The 20,665-nt window shown below is 31.8% G+C and overlaps 1 protein-coding gene across 31 annotated transcripts in view; it reads right to left on the minus strand.

The window, feature by feature from the left end:
- The window catches only part of Glut1 (Glucose transporter 1), a 139,917-nt gene extending 126,772 nt beyond the window's left edge, over positions 1-13,145 (minus strand). For all 31 annotated transcript variants that reach the window (XR_012455274.1, XR_012455272.1, XR_012455270.1 and 28 more), the window contains exon 1: positions 12,989-13,145. The gene's annotated coding sequence lies outside the window, so the exon portion shown is untranslated. The remainder of the gene's footprint in view (positions 1-12,988) is intronic.
- Between the last annotated feature and the right edge of the window lie 7,520 nt (positions 13,146-20,665).

Below are 20,665 nucleotides of genomic sequence, written 5' to 3' on the forward strand. Positions count from 1 at the left end.
GTAAACCTGGATGGTCAACACAGTTTTTGCCTATTTTCTGTCTCTTTACAATTAAAAACAGCTCACAGCTGTTCCAAACTTCATCAATTTCCTCAAAACATTCGTAACATCAATTTTCCTAGAAAAATGGTCTCAAGTAAAGAATGTAGTTTGTAGTTTCAAGAAACCATTGGTTTCATTTTGGGGAAAAAATAAAATTGAAAGAAATCATACCATAAAATATTTTTTTTGCTTAACTAAGTACTAAATTATATGTGGTGTACTGTTTATCAGGGGTAGGAACCTTAAGGAACAGTAAGTAAATCTGCCTATAGAACTTACTTTGGTAAGAGAAAACTGCTAAGTGATATTCTGCCATTTCTTATCCAAGTGCGAATCTAGCAGATGGCTGACCAGAGACGAGGGTAGACATGGTGTGACAGTGCTCTTAGCGGTACCAAACAGCTTCGTTTGAAGGCTTCATCCTACCAAAACTTCTATTCGCTCCTACTATTCCTTTATTCCAAACCTATTGAATTTTAAAGCCAATCGTCTTCATTCTCGAAGGTTCGCAAGATACCATGCTAGATTTAACTAATTCAATAATTTTTTATATAAATAATTTGAAATCTGTTTGGTTGGAAGTACATCTTGAAAATTCAAGACAAAAGTTTCGGCAAAGACAAATCATCGATCGCTGATATGATTCAGAGATGTGCTATACTTTTGAGAGGAGTATGATCCTCTGTTGCTCAGAATCATTTAACTCCCCCAAGATTATTAATAGAGTTTTGATTTTGTGGGAATGTATTTAAAAAGGCAACGGCAACAACTACCATTACTGACACCATTTTCAGATAAACTAAAATCGACACCATTAAATTTTTCAACAGAAATGACTGCTTACTTTTAGAGTCAAATATGTAACAGTTTACAGTTTTTGGAATCGATCTAGATAGTCGAATGAATCCGGATGAATAACAGTTTTAATGGATCTGTTTCCCGTGAAACATAATTACGAAAATTCTAAACAATGATATTAAAAGAAAGTAAACATAAAAGTAAAGTAAATTGGCCGAGAAGAGGAAGAATGTAGGAGAAATCTAACTTTTAGAACTTGGAGAAAAAAGCCAACTCTCTCACCTATCTTAAGAGACAAGCTACCGTCGCTCACTGCAGCACTAGAGTCTAGCAAATGCATGTGCTGTAAATTCATCAAAAAAGTGAAGGCTACCACAAGTTACTGTGAAAACAGTCTTTGTTTGCCGACATCTTTCAAAAAGAGTGAAGAACATTGTTCGTCAACGAACATACCACCGTTAGATAGCGAACAAGAACGCCTTTCATTATCAAAGCTCGATACCATAGCCCAGTTCCCCATCTGTAGAATAAATTCTTGTGCCGCATAACTTCAAGAGCTAATTATGAGAAGTGAATTGAAGAACAAACTTATCTGCTAATAATTGTTCATCAAATATCAAATTTTAGCACTTTTAAGCAAGCCTATCGAGCTCCCATATTCTAACATATCTGCATACTGTAACAAACTTGTTACAGTCTTATCCTGATTGCAATTATGTGTTTAAATTTATCGATAATCATAAGTGATTATGATGCATGATTATTTGACAATGATCAGTAAATATTCAATGTTTTTTTTCTTAAATTCCAATTTATAAGGACTAAAAGAAACCGCCAGTTCTTGCTAAACATCTTACGAAGAAGTAAGAAATCAGGAAGTGTGCAAGCGAAGAGCTGGGTCAGTGTGTTTGGGGGCGTATTGAAGGCGGCAGTGGATGGAGGTGTGCAACACAACTCTACAAGAGTACATACACGCGCACACTGGAGTAGAGTAATAGTAGTAGTAGTGACTGGCGGCGGTGCTAAGTAGGCCGTTGGGGGCGGTTAGGTAGCAACTCCATGGCAACGCCAGTTTGACGTCACCGGGGCACACCCAACAATTATAGAGAGGTGAAGGGGCAGCCAGCGGCCCTCCAGTTCACAACCACAATCTTTCCCCGAGCACTGACGTAATTTATCAAAAATTTAATCTCTAAATTAGCCAACTAATTAAATAATTATCAAATAAAAATACTCCCATATAATTTCATTCCTTTCTAAATATTTATACAAGTACTTAACAATTCCATTAGTGTACAGATTTAAGTAGATCTCATTACAAAAAAACAAAAATCTGCAATTTAAAGAAAACCATTAAGCAGCAAGCGTATATCTGTGAAACTTGACCAACAAACAGAATGTCACTTAATTTTTAGATAATTTATAAACTTCCCTAAGTAAATTTTAATCGATGTTTTGAGGTTCATCGAATTATTGGTCTCAAAGTATCGTTAGTTTTTAAGATTTTACAAAATGTTTCAGAAATGGTTTTTTTCATTAATTTTGGAATGCAAACTGCTTACTTGATGAAATAAATTTTACAAAAATTCTTTTAAAGGTTTTCTGGAGGCCTTTAGATAAAAAAAAAAAACTGAAAGCATATTTCCTGAAAAGCTGAATGAACAGTGCAATAAATTGTAACTGTACAATTACCAGCTGTATTCAGTCATCTAAAAGTTCATCATTCAAAGTTAAATGAAAACAATAGTTATTTATTTAACAAGTGTGGAAAGTAGTACTTTTCCTCACGCGAGGCAGGGTTTGCACGCACGAGCGAGCGAAGCGATGCGAGTGCAAGTGCAAATTGCCGAGTGTGAGGAAAATACTTTACACTAGAGTTAAATATTATATTTTTTCTGCAACCATTTATTAACTAATAAAATTAAAAATTTCATTTTTACAGTCTACAAAAAGTAATTTATTTATTATAAACATTTATTGTTATATTACAATTATTTACATTACTTACGTATTTACATTACTTATTACATTTTCTGCTGTTTCTTTTATTGATGGAGGAGTGTTTTCTAAACAGGCATCACTAGAATCCATTTTAAATTTCTATAAGGTAACACTATAACCTTTTTAACTGTTATAATTAAAAATATCTATTTATTAAAGTATTATTTTTATTTCTATATTCCTTTCAATTTTTATTTTATTTTTTAATTATTTAAATAAAATAAATTTAAATAAGCTTATTAGAGTTTTACAGAAAATATTTATGTTAATAACAAAACTTCTTATATCAAGGAAGCACAATAAAGTTTTTCCACTCACTTGTGCGGAAAGTGACACTAATGGGAATTTCCCCCCACTAGTGTGGGAAGTTGGGCATTACACAGCTGATTTTAATTGAGGTAATGAGAACTTCCCTACATGGTTGCAGAAAAAAGAATTTTGACAATTGCTAATGAGAGACATGTGTTTTATGTAAATAGTTTTCATATAAACTTTGTGAAATCTCGATTACAAAAATATAATATTTTTTCTTTCATGGAGTATTAAAAAATTAGAGTTGCTTTTGAGTGAAACGCTTAGAACTTCAGTAATAAAAAAAAACACACAACACACATTTTATTTCATTTTCGTTATGCCAACATGGTGCCTCTATATTTCAAAGAAGATCTAAATAAAGGTTTGCAGAAAGGTTTAATATGTTTGGATAAGGTTTAAACTTAGGTATTAGGAGAAGGTTTTCATAAAAACTGTATTTATTGTCAAAATGCATGACACCCGTAATTTTGGAGATTTTTTTCTTTTTTAAGAAATTCTTTTATCAGAAAATGTTTTTTCTATTAAAGTACAATTTATTTTCAAACACAATATATTGATTGGATACAGGGATACAAATCGCCGGAAAATATAGATGATTGTAGAGAAAAATTGCCTCAGCATGCTTGTTTCTTTATTGTAGATCCATCTTTAGCGGCCAGTTTGCTTTGTAAAATTATTTTACACAAACCTAATGCCAAATCTATGAGCGAATAATCATCTAAAACCAAATAGGTTAGAACAGAGAAATCAGGCAAGTTCTTGATCGGATAAATCTTCTATGACAATATATATACCTATTTCTGTGATCTATATTTTACTTCCTTTTTTATATCCACATAAGAGGAAGAACCGAAATCGATTAAAGTTCTACTTATATGTTTTCGTTGAAAATATACCCAGAGTCAAAAACCAAAAAAAAAAAATCTTTTCGAGAGTGTATGGGTTTTTTATCTGTCAGTCAGTGAAGTGTATTGACATAATTAATTAATATGGAAAATATGCTAAAATGAAAAACCGCAGCTCTCAAATTCAATACATAATTTATGATGTCAATCAAATTTGTGATGGTGTTAAATCACATTTTTATCGGGAAAATTCGATAAGGGCTTTGCTGGACGAAAAGTGGAGGTTAGAATTTCCTAAAATCAGCTATTTCAGCAATTCATCTTATGCCATATTTGAGGGGAAGAAGGAAGAGGTACGATTTCCGTTAAAGTGACATTCTAGGGAGGGTTCTGCCAATAGTGTAATAAGTGAGAATATTATAATATACTTGAAATTTCACAAATTTGGAATTGATAAATTTTCCGCCGACTAGGCATTGCGGTAATATAATTATTCATTTGTTAGTTAAATTTTTTAAAACAATTGATTGAATTAATTTAAACAGCCCATTTCTAGAATACTCTTTTTTCAGAGATTCCAGAATACTACACACTTTCAAATATGAATTTAAAAAACTTTTTAATGAAAAAAAATAGAATTTCAGAATCTTGTCCAATTTAATCGAAATTAGCACAAAAAAGTAAAGTAATCGCCTATTTTTTCAGGCGGGGCTTAACGTCCAACTACCAACTAGGTGTCGTGGACGGAGGCGGAAGCCTTTACTATAAACCCTCTTGACCACAGACCAACAACCGTCCCACGAAATTAGCGCAATTTAGATCAGAATATTTTTGTCAGCAAGAAACAAAATGGATTCTTTTTATTACTTTAAAAATTGTGCTTTTTGCCTGGACTTTAGTAGAAGAGGTTTTACACCTGATAAAAAGGAACGAAGTGGCTTGAATAGGTGATATCCTTTAGGAGAAGTGTTTTATTTGGTGGAAAAGGCAGAATTTTCCTCTAAACTTAGATAAACAGATTTCCATTCTCTGTTCAGAACGTTTCTCCATTGTCATGTACAACTTACTTTAAAATAAAAGTCACGATTCGATCTGAAAACGGCTCGTTTTTGTAGGGCAATTGCTGTGAAAAACAAACATTGAAACGTGACAATTTTGGCTGATCGTACAAATAATGAGGCGCACTGATTTTCACCTTTCCAATACATGCTTGTCTACGATCTGCCACTATGTTTAAGATGGGTCAGCTTCTAAGATGATCATTAAAGCATCTTTTTTATCACCCTTACTTTCAATGAATCCAAAGTTAAAAGAAAAATTTGAGAAAATGAAACGTCAACATAAATGTAAGAATACACTGAGCGCAAGATCAAAGACATTATACACGTCACCGGATAGTAAAACACACTATGCATATATTCGAAATAAAGTTTTGAAAATAGGAATGCAAGTTTTGATAACAAAATACTTACAAAAGCTAATCTACCAAATTATGTTTTTTACTCTGAGTTATTTAACAATTAGCTAATATTACTCAAAAATGTATAAAAAAATTTACTACATATCTTTTTATTAATTAAAAACCGCTTCAAAAAAAAATATTTGTCACGAAAATATATTTTAAGTTATTTTAAAGTTTAGTTATGTTTTTCTTTGAATTTTGACCCACAAGCAGTTCTGGATCTCAGTCCAAACTGCTTCTTTTTTTTGGCGCATCCACTGCTGAAGTCATTAGCACCCCTAATCATTTTTTTATTTTCTCTTGCTATGGTGGACACTCCAGCTGGTATGACACCTCCAACCATCTGGCTACCATACTAGAACATAATAACCCTTCCAGGTCTGCTGTAAGCACCAGCTAGATTAAGGTATTCTTTAATGCTTAATTTGTGTGTGTTTGTTAACAGAAAACTCAAAAACGAATAATCGGAGTAAGCAAAAACTTCTATTTTATTTCCACGGCCTCTTTCGATACTAAGTCTTGGTAGAAAACGGTCGATACCCTTTGAGGCTTTTCGGCTGTTTTAATTTTTAGGTTTTCTTAATTTTTTCGAAAATGGTTCCAACGACTTTCCTCAAACTTCGTTAATTTCTCTCACTCTTAAATAAGTGTCATTTTTAATTGAAAATTTGCCAAGGTAAAAATGTTTTTTGTTGTTTTTTGAAGGCTTCTCAAGAAAATGTAATTTTAAACACTCATTTAAAATGCTTTTCCAGAACAATTAAGCTCTGCAGTATGTGTAATGACTGTTAATAATTTGAAGAAAATTGTTTAGCATATCTATGTTATCTGGTATAAAATACAGCTTGGGGTTTCAGACCTCTTTCAAACATTTTCAACACTGACTCTTCGAAGGTTCACAAAAACTATGTATCTTAGATCCTTTTTTGACGAGTAACCAGTATTTTCTATCTTTTTCTTCCGTTAAATTATTCAGAAAGTTAAAAAAAATATTAACCTCAAAAGTGACCGTAACTCTGCATCGTCCTAGATAGACGTACATATTTCCACAGAGATTACTCCAATAGGACGGGAGATTCAGCAATTCGAAATTTGAATGAAGTGCAAAACTCCCAAACGTTATCACCTAAAAAAAAAACTGCTAGAAAGATGCAATTATGCACAATTGTAGAGGTAAACGAGTACTAAAATTGTACACATTTTCGCAATGATTACACCTACAGGACAGGAGATGCAGCAATTCGAAATTTGAAGGAGTGCAAAACTCCCAAACTTTATCACCTTATATCTCCTCAAAAAATATTGCTAGAAAGCAGCAATTATACACAATTGTAGAGGTAAAAGTGTACATATTTTCGCAGGGATTACACGAAAAGGACAGGAGAAATAGCAATTCGAAATTTGAAAGAAGTGCAAAACTCACAAAATTTATCACCTTATATCTCCTCCAAAGATGCAATTATACACAATTGTAGAGAGAAGTTGTGCAGATGTAGAGTGAAAGGATTAAAACGTTTTATTATTATTGTTTCATAACCACAAATAGCGTTTTTTGTAGTAATGTTTTAAATAAAAGTGATAAACGCATAAATGGGAATAATTATCATCCCAACTTAAAGTAAAATCTGAGTTATCCGTGGTTTCCAGAAAATTTAAAAAAAAAATGGATTAAAACATAGTCTGAATGAATTGAGCCAAAGTATAATTTGAAACAAAGATGTCTGAATCAACTGAACAATTACTCTGAAACATTCTTGTAAGAGTAAGAACCGTCACCTTACAAAATCAATGAGGTGTAGACAGAATCTTCCTCTCTGAATAGATGGTTCGAAATCAGAACATTTTGTGCGTTTTTGACTGCTGACTTCGTAAACGAGAGTCTCAGGGGAAGATCAACTTCTTAAGTTTGCAGAACTTGTTGCGACTGGAAAGTTGCTAGTAAACAAAAAATCCGGCATGAAAAGTATTAGGCCTGCAAATTTTATAAATTCCAATTATTTTGATTTTTACTTCTGTAAAATGTAATAAAAAACTTTATTACCGATTTAAAATTGTTCGACTGAAATGTTTTTACCTCAAGCTATTTAATGTAGCTTACATTACGATAAAAGCTAGCAGAGATATTATCTTATGTATACAGTGAAGAATGGTCTTATACAAGAATGCTTTTAGCTAAAATTCAAACTACATTATCACTTCCCAATTTACCGCTAGCTGTTGACCGAACTTATACTAGCACCCAGAAACTGTATTAAATATTGAGCTAACTTTAACTCAATCCTATATAATAAATTCAAAACTTGGAGGAAATACTTAAATATTTAGACCATAAAAAAATAAAAATGAAGCGCGTCTTCTTTATAAAAACTTGTTTTTTTTTTCTTTAGATTTAGACTTAGATAAAACTTAGATTTAGCTGGTCATTTATTAATACAGATATCTTGCCCTTTGTGAATTTCACAACCTAAGTTCAATGTTCTTTAAATCCTGAGCAAAATTCGTTTGGCAAATTGCACTTTCGACTGGGAATTTCGGTCAAATCTTAGAATAATATGTTTCTACGACTCAGTTTCGGAGTCCAGCTTCCAAATTAGAAATTTGCACGAAACGGTAAGTTAAAAGAAAACGGAACCTTGTTTTTTCTTTCCAAAAATGTAACGAGTTCAGAATAGTAACCTTTATCCTTAGCAAAAGTGACAAGGAGGTAGGCTTGCTGAACCGAATTTATTAGAATTTAATGTAGACGATACTACGGCGAATATTATTGTATAAATATATGAATTACTTTTTTTTCAGGCGGAGGTTAACGTTCCACCAAATTTAGGGGCCGCGAAACACGGAGGAAGCATATATTTTACAATTAACATCTTATCGAACAAATAAAAAGTAGCTAAATGCGGGAGTCATATTGAGAATCTCCCACATACATCTACGCTCCACAACTACAACACGAACACCCACCGCAAATGGAATTGTACGATGCGAGTAGGGTAATCAGTATTCTTGATCCATTCTAAATGATTTTTCTACTCACAATGTCGAAACATTAAAGTTATTTTCAATAAAAATATTAATAACTTGAATTGATCTCAGTAGTTCACTATTTCTTTAAAAAACGAGTATCCTCTGCTGGGTACTTTGTTCTATTAAGTTCTATTTTCAGCAAATATTCTTACCGGGAATACACTTAATGTTGCCATACCCGGTATCGTAAAGTGATCTGTAACTAGCACGATATACACGGCGTTTACAACCTTTCCAGGCGATACCCACAGACTGCCAACTTACTATACCCAAGTGATTTGGCCGCCGGGAGCGCTCAAGTCAAATGAAGGTAGGTCTTTAGAAGGGGCTGAGGAAAAATCGCGGATAGACAGTGCGCCTTAGTTTTCAATAGAAAATATGAAAAGTACGAAAATGAAGAAAATAAAATAGAAATAACGACTGAAATAAAATTGATGTGTAGTCACACAGTTATTAAAATAAATCTCATATAGATTATGTAGAGCGGACGGAGCACTGATTTTCAGAAGGATTGCAAAAATCCCAATCCTCTTTGGTTATTAAAACGTTATCAACTGATATATCACGTATGAGTTAGATTCCCAACATTTGAGTACTCAAATTAACTTACGTCCCAAGGGCACAATATTGCGATTGAGTGTGATATTTTCCAACCCATCGTATTTAGTAAATTTATTAAGTACATCAACAGTAGAAAACTGATTTTGAACTTTCATATTGAGACATTTATCCAGTGATTATTATTTGAAAAAAGTAATCCTTTGGTATAATTAAATAGTTTGATAAAAAAAAGTTGATTAAAGTTTCAAATTAAAAGGACACTCTTATAAATAATAATAATAATAATTATTATTATTTATAATATTATAATAAGGGTTTAACTCAGTGGCTAGCGCACTAGATTCTCACGCGGAGATGTGACTGCTGGCCCTCAGATACAGCTCACAATCCGATGTTAGACAATGCTGTCTGCCATGAGAGAACACTGTCCGGAGGCCAGCAGTGCAATGAAAAAAGCTCCAGGCACTAAGTCCTCAAATGTTTACGCGCCTTAAATAAAAAATAATAACAATTAAAATAGTATTTAAATAATAAATTTTATATAAAGAAGTACACATTACTTTTTTTTATTTTTATTTATTGTTACTTATTAGTTAGTAATTAAATAACGTTCAGAAAATATTCCAAATAATTATTTGCATAAAATGAAAAATATTAGAGATAAATCTGAGTGAATAAAACTGTGTGATGAAAACCACATTTAATTAATTACAGCATTATTGGCTTAGTGTTTAGTTGACATGAAGCATATATCACATATCCTGAGCCATCTGAAGCAGTTATGGGAAGATAGACAGACAGCTAAGTGGGTCAGTAAATCATTAAGGTATGCCTGGGGAGAGGGCACTCTCAATCCTCAACTCTAATGAATCTGTCTATCATAATACGCAAAAGGAATGAAGCGTCTAGCACAGATTATACTCCGGACTGGTACTCTCCACCGCGTAAGAATTCCGATATATCACATTCAAATGATTTTCTCTAACCTCAATTATTAAATGCCAAGTTTCATACGATTTTTATTTCAAAACCTAGCAGAAAATCTTATTATTCTTCCGAAAAATTAATCTCAATTTCGAAGTCATTCAGCCAATACACTTTAACTTCACACACGGTGTTACAGACTCAAGTTCTTACTCTATTTCACTCTTTCCCAAATCTCTGATTCATTCTTCTGCACACATACACAATTGTAAAATTTATCAACTAAATGTCATTCGTCAATTCGTCACATCTCATGCATTGAGAGTGCTATGTGTTATAGGTTATAGCGGAAATGAAGAAATTTCCATTATAGTCTTTGGGAAGCTAACTAAGATGATTAAGTCAATGACGAAGTAAATATTGACGGTTATTTGGAGAGTGAAGTTTGGGACATAGTAAGCATGACAAAATGACAAAGGACTTCAGATTAAAGGAATATTTAGTTCTGGGTTTTCAATCCACGAGCAGGTACCATGTAAGACGACAGTGTAAGTACTATGGAAACGTCAAATGCGGAGGTTTGAATTTTTAAGTAGTCGAAGTGGGTGGAATGGCAAATAAAGGGAAAATGAAAACTATTAAAATTTGAAATATATCGTAGCTTAATGTCGCCATCTGCAGAGACAGGATAGGACTTCAAATTTAGAAGATTGTTCTGTAGTTTCTGACGAATGTATAAAGACAAAATAGAAGGGTCCTTTTTCTCTTGGAGGAGACTTTCAAAAGTCCTTCATCTTGGAAAATTTACGTTCTAGTAAATTCTTTACTCCAAAATGTCAAGGGTTACTCCAAAGATCACCTCAATACTCATGTTATTTAAATTAACATTTAATATTTATACTTAATAGTTGTTAAGCAATTTCATTTATTGTATGCACCGCATGGGCCTGGAAGAAGACAGCCTGTGCCGGTTCTGTTAAAAAGAAGATGAAACGCCACTGCACTGATTTGGCTCAGGGTTCGGTTCTTGTAGGAAAGAAAATCATTGCCCAAAAACAATACTTCTAAACCTAGGGTAACAGGTACACTGGAGAGGATGGAAAGATTAGTGAGTCAAACAATAGATCCTCAGGGTTGCGATTATGTCAGTAATGTGTCCAGGTTAAGTGAAGCTTAAAGAGTGAAGCAATATAAAAAGTTGGAATACGAGTGAATGGACGAGATCGTCAATTTCATTTTGGAAGTAACTAAGAAGTCTAGGGGTTTCTTAATATCTTTGTCTCAATACGTCGCTTCAGTTGGTTATAACTTAACATAAAAGCTCAATTTATTGAACAAATAAAATCAGGTAAACAATGATTCTCTAGTAAAATTATTCTTTTTCCATTAACAGATAGCTTAACAGATCATTAATTGATTTATTTAATGGGAACAAAAGCTTATTTATATTTCTTTAAATAGACCATTGAATAAGTAATATATTGATGTAGGGACACCTAAAAACATTATTGCTTCCTCAAAAGGTATCTTCCATTTCAAATATGTCTATCCCAAGCTAATATTGATTTATAATAACATCTAATATGATATTATTATTATTTGTCTGTGGGGAGGAACAAGACTCTACGCTCGAATAAGTCCTTCTAGACGTTGTAACTGAATTACTGACGAGAATTAAAATGAATTTCTGAAGCTTACAAAAAGCAATTTTTATATGTATATATATTCAAATAAATAACTAATGCAATCCCTTTATTCGCGACTTATCCTGCACTGACAACCTTATTTATATAAATTTATATAATTATACACGATGGGATTAAAGAAACTAGAATTTTTATAAAACTTCAGTACCTAGCGATTTTATTTTTAACTGGAAAAGACCCATAATTTTGTATTAAAATATAACATTGGAGGAAAATATAGTAAGATTTCCTTTGTCAGTAACTACCTTATAGAAAAAAAAAAAATCAAAAAAGATATCTTATTCCCGCAACCTATTATTTTTTTTTTTTAAGAGACTTTAAATCAAAATTTTACTCTACTAATCTTCTTTTCAGATGTCCCTTGAGACTTTAGAAACTATTTGAAGGACAGTTTTATCAACTTCCAATAATAAAACAGAGTGGCTAATTTTATTTTTTTTATTTTCTTAAAAGAAAATTTAATAACAAGATAAGTGAAGGAATGCAATAAGGTGTGCAGCAGAATGAGGATGAACGAGGAGAGCAGAGAGGACCTACCATGGCGTGGGTGTGCCTCCAATTGAGGCAAAACTGTCCATGCCCCGGCTCGACCTATCACATAATCTCTTAAAAACATTATCTCGTTTTTGGAATCAAGAAAAAAAAGTTTTTTAAAATAAATTTTCTTTTGTTTAATTATAATAATAAACCAAATATTTCTTCATAGAGTTATATTTTTACTTTATGCTTGGAAAAAGAAAGTTTTCCAAAACATAAATGTTTAATCTGTACACGTTCGTGTAAACCCCAAATCTGGCAATAGTCTGTTCATGTGAGTTAAATATACGTGGATTTTACACTGAAAAGATTAAACAATAATCAACAAGTTTTAATACCCTGAGAGAAGAGCCAGTAACTATGATTAAACTTACCCAATTGTGGGAGCCTCAGATTTGTGTTAAATACCCAAAGAACTTGATAAGGATGGGATGTTAGTTTCAAAGCTGATTCTTTTTTTATGCAAATTTTCTACACTCATTTATATTAAACATGAAATTGGTGTTCTTAGGTACGGTTTTCAGCCCAAGTTTTAAAGAAGACTTCAGTAGTTGTTTACTGAAGCAGTTCATTATTCTTTCTTAAAGAAAGTAGCTGCAATTGTTCACTCAAATCATTCTATCTGCATATCCAGATATTCATCGTCGAGAGAATCGTTGGACACTCACTTAGCTTGAGGACCTAGCTGTTCAACTTACTAAAGCTACATCTAAGAAAAGGATTTAAACAGTTATAGAAAGTATATTGCCAAGCTTGAACTATATCGTATTTACCTGGCTATAAAGGTTGTATAGTTGACGGAGGCATGTTATCTCACACACAGACACACACGCACGCACACCAGACTGGAGGACTGATGCGGCCTGTAGAGGTGCCGCGAGAGACGACGCCCTTACCTTACCACCAGCTCTAACAATCAATATGGACAACCCGCCGCTGAGTTCGCCTTCCTCACCCTGATGATGCCAGCCATAACCACTTAAAGCGCCACTTTACCATACCCTGCGCTATTAAATTCTCGCTCAACCATCTACTAAATGTCAACCAGGATTTCGAGATTCTTTTAAGAGACATTGGGGCTTTATTTCTAGCCTTTTTCGTGATCTTTTATCAAATCATTTATAAGATTAATTTGATACCAATCATATCCCATGTAAAGTCACTTTCCATTTTAACTTGTATTTTCAACATCCATTATTTACAAATACATTCATGTTTATTACAAAGCTGCTGCAGGTCTGCCGCTTTATTTAAGATTTATCTGGATGTGGTTTTAAAAGAATGGAGAAGAAAATGCCATCAAATGGGTCTACAAGAGAGAGATAACTTGTACGTGAACAACCTGCTATTAGCGGATGACCAGGTGGTGCTGGCGCAGTTTGCAGATTATAGATTATATGTTGACAAAATTATGAGAAAAATGCCAGGCCTGGGGCTTCGATATCAATCTCAGTAAAACCGGTCATTTTTGGAATCCCAGAATAAGTTAGAACTCGGATCTAAACAGCTGAAAATGACACGTAGTTTCAAGTAAACGGGATCCGAAGTCGAAAATGGAGGTGGGTAGAGGTGGACTGAAGAATAAGGGAAGGTAAAAGCGAAATAGAACTGCTTAATACAGTGCTCTAGAGTGGAAATATTTCAATGGGCACAAAGCGCCTTAAACAGCACCGTTTTTTGACAGAATAGTACTGTAGGTACAGAAGCCTGAACCCTTAATGAGCATGAAAGAAGAAGACTTTTGAAATTGACTACTGAAGAAGATCAGCAGGGAAATTCAGAAGAGATAAAATAAGGAACGTGGACTTTAGAGTTATGAGAAGCCAGGAAGAGGAGGAAACGGCCTCTCACTTGCTATTCGATTGCGTTGCAATCGAGCGGCTGCGCTACGATATCTTTGGTACCTTTAGACCAAAGGAGATTGTAGCGCAGAAGTAACTGGTAGGGAAAGTCCTCAACCTTTTTAGAAGGGTTGGTTTCATCTAATAGACTTAAAAGGGAAGGCATAATAAGCCTCTTGTGGCTGCGGTACCGTGGGGCATGGGTCTCGTCCCGCTTCTAAAAATCTAAAATCTAATAAAAATCTTAGAGTAATGGCACAGGTAAACAACGACATTTTTCATGCAAAATTAAAGCAATAAAAAAGGTTTGGACACCTACCCAGGATGAATGAATACGAAATACTCAAAGCAGGATTTGATTCGAAGATTTAATGAAGAAGGTAAAGGAGGCCTGGGACAAGGTGGGAAGGAGTTAGGGAGGCAATGGCCGGATACGGTCTTACAGAATCGGATGCTCAAGATTAAAACTCGAGAGGACCTAAGTAACGTAGAATACCTCTTGCACAAAATATTTATGGATATGAAATTATCTTAAGTTTACATTTGAAAAGTTGTATCGCAAAATTAATAAAAATATTCAATTACTGTATCGCTAAACAAATATTTTTAGTAAAAGCGTGCTATCATTAAATCTTAGCATTAAGATAAAGAAAATTAAGAATTTCATTTTAACTCATTTTGACGCAATACAGCCTTAAAATGCGGATTGTCCTTCTAAATTTCGTTAACTTGTGTTTTCAACATAATCAGAACCTTACTCTTTTAAAGGTATTGTAAATCTCTCTAGCCATAGGGCCACATGGTAAAAGTAGAGAATTGTTAATACTATGCCCATTTCTAACATTATTACTGAAAATCATGATTAAGGGGAAAAAATTAATTCGTTAAATTCGATCGAATATCATAAAAGGAAATATCCCCCATCCCCCAATTGTCTTAGGGGTATTGTAATTTACTTACTCTTGAGCAAGTAACTACTTGCTCAATATATCAAGAGAATCCTAAAATTATCTAATTAAAATATAATCTGCCGCTGAAATTATCAATTCTAAGGTTTTATAGAATTCCAAATTGTTCCCTATAAATCATATTCTCTTTCTAAAACACCCATAAACGTACAATACAGAATTTTGAATAAAATACATATTTAAATAAATGAAATCTTAGTAATACAAAAAAGACGATTCGAAATAATATTTATTGTTACACTTTCATATATACATGTTTCTCACATCACACATTACAAAAACTTATAAATTGAGCAAAGTTTCCTCCCTAATCAGTCTGAATAAATATAAACAATAAACAGATTTATTCAGCAGCAAATAAAATCATTGAAAAGAAACAAAAATGAATTGAGTATTTTGTTTGTTTTTTTTGTTTTTTTTACTATTCAATTATCTATCGTTTAAATAACTTTGACACTTTCATTTAAAAAAATCAAGGGAATTCAGAGAATAGCACAATTGTACAATAATAAATAATTCATATTAAAAAAACAAAATATGAAATTTAAAATAAAATTAATTGATTTATTTTTTAACATTGAATTTTTTTCTGCTACAAAAATATAAAATATAGCTTAACAAAGAAAAAAAAGGAGAAAAAACTGAATAGTACAAACATATCAACATAATCAAATAAAATATAACAAATGATGTTCCATCAGAATTTCTAATAACCACATTCAATACTAAAACAAACTTTAAAATAGTATAAAGATGACAATTTTTCAATTAACTTAATACTTTTATTTGAAATAATATTACACGATCCAAAGTTAAATTTAAATAACTTATGTTTTTGGGGAGATAAAGAACTAATTACAAACACTAACAGAAACAGGTCACCGGTTTATTAAACAATATTGCAAAGTTAGTTTCTGTTTTACAAAAGAACATCAAGAAGTAGAGATACAACACATAAGATTATAGATACTCAAAATATGGAAATGAGATGATTAACAAAATCCTAAACTTTTTTTCCCTCTTAAACTTGGTAACAACTCATCTGATGCTGTTCAGTAGTTCAGAATATGATCACGTTTATGGAAATGCAACTCTGCTCAACAGATGTTGATCTATCAAGCAGTCTTGGATGTATTCTTTTATTAATATGGACAGAAAAAAACTGCGTAAAAAAAAAGAAGAAAGAAATAGGGCTTGTTAATTTGAAAAATCAATCCTGGCATTGAAACCCTACTTCGCAACCAAAAAAAAGTACTTGCGGTAAACAAGGTTTTTTGTTTTTTTTAATCAAGTGCGGAAGTCCTTAGCATTCAATTACCATCTGTCCTGCAACTTGTGCTAAAAACTCAGCGCACAAAATTTTTGAACCCGCATGATCCCTTCAACTTTCAATTTTGTACGATTCATGTCCTTCGAAAATTCATCTGACAAACCTACTCCTTTCTTAAACAGAAAGGATCAAAATAAACCAAGCTGTGATTCTAAAAATAACGCATCACCGTTAACATTGCTAGGACTGGCAGGGAATAGTATTAAAAGAGGATAGGCCGAAAATAGAAAGATATCGTCTCGTAACTATACCTAGAAAATTTAAGTAGCCGATCGTCCTACTTATTACCCTATTGTGGACAACGACGCTTAGAGTAAATTAATATTACTTTGTTTGCTCTTACCCACTTTGAACTTTTTTGTTAGTTTTTTTTTTTTTTTTTTTTTTTTTTTTTAAGGCGCGTCAACATCTGAGGTCATTGGCGCCCGAAGCCCCTAATTAAAAAGATTTTAGACTTAATATAATATCGTTCGAGGGATTTAACATTATGCATGTACTTAACATTTTTAATAAATAGCACAACACTTCAATCTAAATTATACGCACATATTTTCTTGAACACTACGAATACAATATTAATAAATACAACATACATTAAAAATAAAAAACTGAAAACACAATGTTATTAATTTTGTTGCAATTCGAATCAAAGTATTACTACTACTACTAATAATAATCTAGGATTGGCCACAACTTAGTCAAGACAATTTTTTTAGTGCAAAACTAATCCGAGGTACAAAAAAATAAAAAAAATTAATGGATCTTACCCTGATAAATGTGATTAATATTGAAATATTATAACTATATTAATATAATTATATGTACAGAGTGTTCGACGAGAATGTGAACAACTTAGGAAATGCGTTGGGAATGTCATTTTTAGCAAAAACACTACCTGGACATAGACCTTTTTTCGATTAATCACAATTACTAAAACAAACCAAAGTTTTAGCATTTATAATTATTTAGCAATAGTTGCTGAAGAGCAAGCAGTTGGCTAGTGATTTACGAATTGACGAGGGCTAAGTTATTTGGCAAATAACAACTAAAATCACACGCCATGCTACAATCACAATTTCAAAATTGCTCTTATTATCTGGGATGCCGTTTTCAGTACTCCGTTACTTGTAATAGAATTCTTACTAAGTAAGCTAAATTCTAAAGAATATTTCATTTCAAAAATTGAAGGCTTCATGATTAGTTAGAAGAAACTCTCCAGAAGAGGCCAAAAAATGTGGAATGAACGCGATGTATTCCAGCAAACTATTGAAAGGCAAGTACCTAGTAGTTAAATAAGCACTAATAAGCATGCAAACAGGTGAATAGATAGTTGATAGTCCTACCGCTTGGCTTTAAAGGTCATCCGAGCTAAACGTTTTTGGTTTTTATTTTTAGTACTTTTGGGATTGGTATGATGCCAATCAACAATAACGCGATTGTACGTGTTTAAGACTCTATGATTCAAATATGATCTCAAGGAGAACCTCTCAGCAAATTTTTTGTTGCTACTAATTCTGTTATTTAATTTTTTTTCTTGTTTTTAATAGATATAAATGCTTTTGTATAATATAAATAAAACCTTGATCTGTTGTAGTTCTGTAATTCATCAAAATAGAACCTATGTTCATTAAACATTTTTTACTTAGAATGACTTCCAAAACAAGACCTCCAAGTTTTTTACATTCGTTATAGAACGCCCTATATATATAATATAATATATAGGTATATATTGTATATATATAGTATAATATAGTATAGATATACTATATTATATACAGTATATTATATATATATACACACACATACAAATACATTTTATACAAACCATATAACGTGTACATATTCATTTCAGCCCCATAATTTTATTACAAAAAAAGTTTATTTAAAGTACAAATACCTTATCGATTCATATTATAGTTATTCGTTTTTGAATAATATAAACATATTGCTGTAATCATCTATTTGACAGCTGTTGCAATTAATAACATATTTTTTTTTAATTTTATTTTTTTAACTAAATTCTTTTACTCAAAATAATACAGACCCATTCTCATTTAATAATTTTCTTACAATTCTTTTAACTGTCTCTTTTCTTTCTCTCGTACGCTGCTTACACACTCACAAATTTTAATCCAGAACTAGTGTTTAAATTAACTTTGCGTATGGACATAACAATATATTCAATAATTTAAACATTTCTTCATGTCAACTTTAAGAAAAGAAAATATATTGCGCATTAAGGCCCAATCTTATTATTATATCAACAGCGATGCCAAAGTTTATTTATTTATTTGTGTGATAATTTCCTGTACATACACATCACGAAAACTTGGAAACTCATTCGTTTATATATAAAAAATAAATTATTATTATTATCACTATTGATAGATTGCTAAGCGAATTATATCTCTATATCAGCGCGTTAATTATAAAACGAAATTAAAAATCGACGGATAATTCTTCAAAAGTTCATGTTAATGTATAAAGGGTGCTCAAGCAGAATAGGATCAGCAGAAAAATGTTCATGTTTCCTCAGATTTATTTGTTGTGTAAATTTAAAGACAATTTTTTTTTTTTTTTGTAGTTTCAAGGGCTATAATTTCTTATATGAAAAATACCTATTTTATGCCTTTCTTCACTTTGCATTTCGTTTCCTCAATCTTTTAAGATCTCCTAGATTTAACATACTGACTGTTCAATCAAATTCTTTTAAGGTACATATGTCCACACTTACAAACTCAGTTCAGAAACTGACCAATAGAAGCAAAAACAGACTTCAATGTAGACGTTTCTAAACGAAGTTTTTAATTGTAGGCGTAACTTAAAAAAATACTTCTAAAGTTTCAAACCAGTTTTACAGGTGTTAAGGATCTGCCGAGTTATTACAGATTTTTCTAAATAAAATTTTCAATTGTGAATGTAAATTGAATTACAAGTAAATACGTTTCTCATTAGTTTTAAAATAGCAACTATCACAATTATTATTGTGACAGTTGTGAAACAATGTTTCGAACTTAGAAAACTACATTTTGTTAATTGTAACCTTTCCTTTTACAGCAGAATTCCTCTTTAGACTCATAAACATTTACGTATTGACGTGCTTATTTTTTTTTTTTGTTATTGAATTAATTTACCGCTACAGCCACTGTTTATGTATATATATCGTATATATACTTATTTGATGAAATTCTTCGCTCAGATTACAAATCTGGAAATGCAGCGATATTACAAAAGATAAGATACTTTTAAACATCTGATTAAGGGCAATAAACGGTGCACAATACTAAAATTTGTTGTTACTTATGATGTTTAAATTTATGTTTAACTTCAATTTGCAAATGTTATTAAAGAGAAGTCTTTTTACTATTATTATCATTAAAAAACCGTAACATAAGTTTTTTCTCAGTTTGAACAAAAAGTGAATTAACGTTCCCAACATTCTCGCAGTTATCGTTGGGATCTGCAAAGGGCAAAGGTGACAATGTCCTAACTCTCGGAGAGTCCATCACCCTCTTTCATTAAAAGTTGGATACTGAACGCTATACAGGCAATTATATTGATTGTAAAATACAGCTTCAAACAATTGTTCGAGAGATAGCAGATTATAGTGATTTAGCTCTTAAACAATATTTAACATCCTGTAAACTTATGGTACATTATTTTTACAAAACATTTTTCGTCCAAAACTGCTGATCTAACAAACTGGAGCACCAATCTACATTATAAAGCCACAATTTACGAACAAAACAATCTGCAGATTTCCTCAAAAAAAAAAAAAAAAATCAAACATTAAGTAAAAACACAGTTCTTGGAAAAACTACCTTCATTTTTAATTAATTTTTTTTTTTAAATTATACAAAGTACCGTAACTGTTTATCTATTTGCTACCCTATCAAAAGCGAAGTAGTAATATCCTATCATCTCCAGAGACAATAAGATTAAAACAAATATTTTTTAAAATTTCTTTTGAAATTTATCACTTCACAATGGTGAGAATCAATCTTGCTTCAGTTATTTTTTAAATATGCAAGCCATTTTTATAGCAATAAGCTAAGATTACTTATATTACTTATGACATCTTATTTCTTGTCTAAAACAATTTATAACAATCTGTTATTTCTTTGTAATTTCTAGGCTTTTACTGTTACATCATTACTACCAACATAAGACTCGTCTTATTAAAATCAAAGGTTTATTTATATAACTTCTTTAGATGAACGGCCTCGTAGCTTTAACTGTAAAATAATAGACTGCGAAACTGAAGTTTACGATATATAGTTATGTACGGCACGAAAATAAAAATACCAAAAA

This window comes from Rhodnius prolixus, unplaced genomic scaffold (genome assembly GCF_049639745.1).
Source record: "Rhodnius prolixus isolate KJV_2025 unplaced genomic scaffold, Rpr scaffold_2, whole genome shotgun sequence".
NCBI lineage: Eukaryota > Metazoa > Arthropoda > Insecta > Hemiptera > Reduviidae > Rhodnius > Rhodnius prolixus.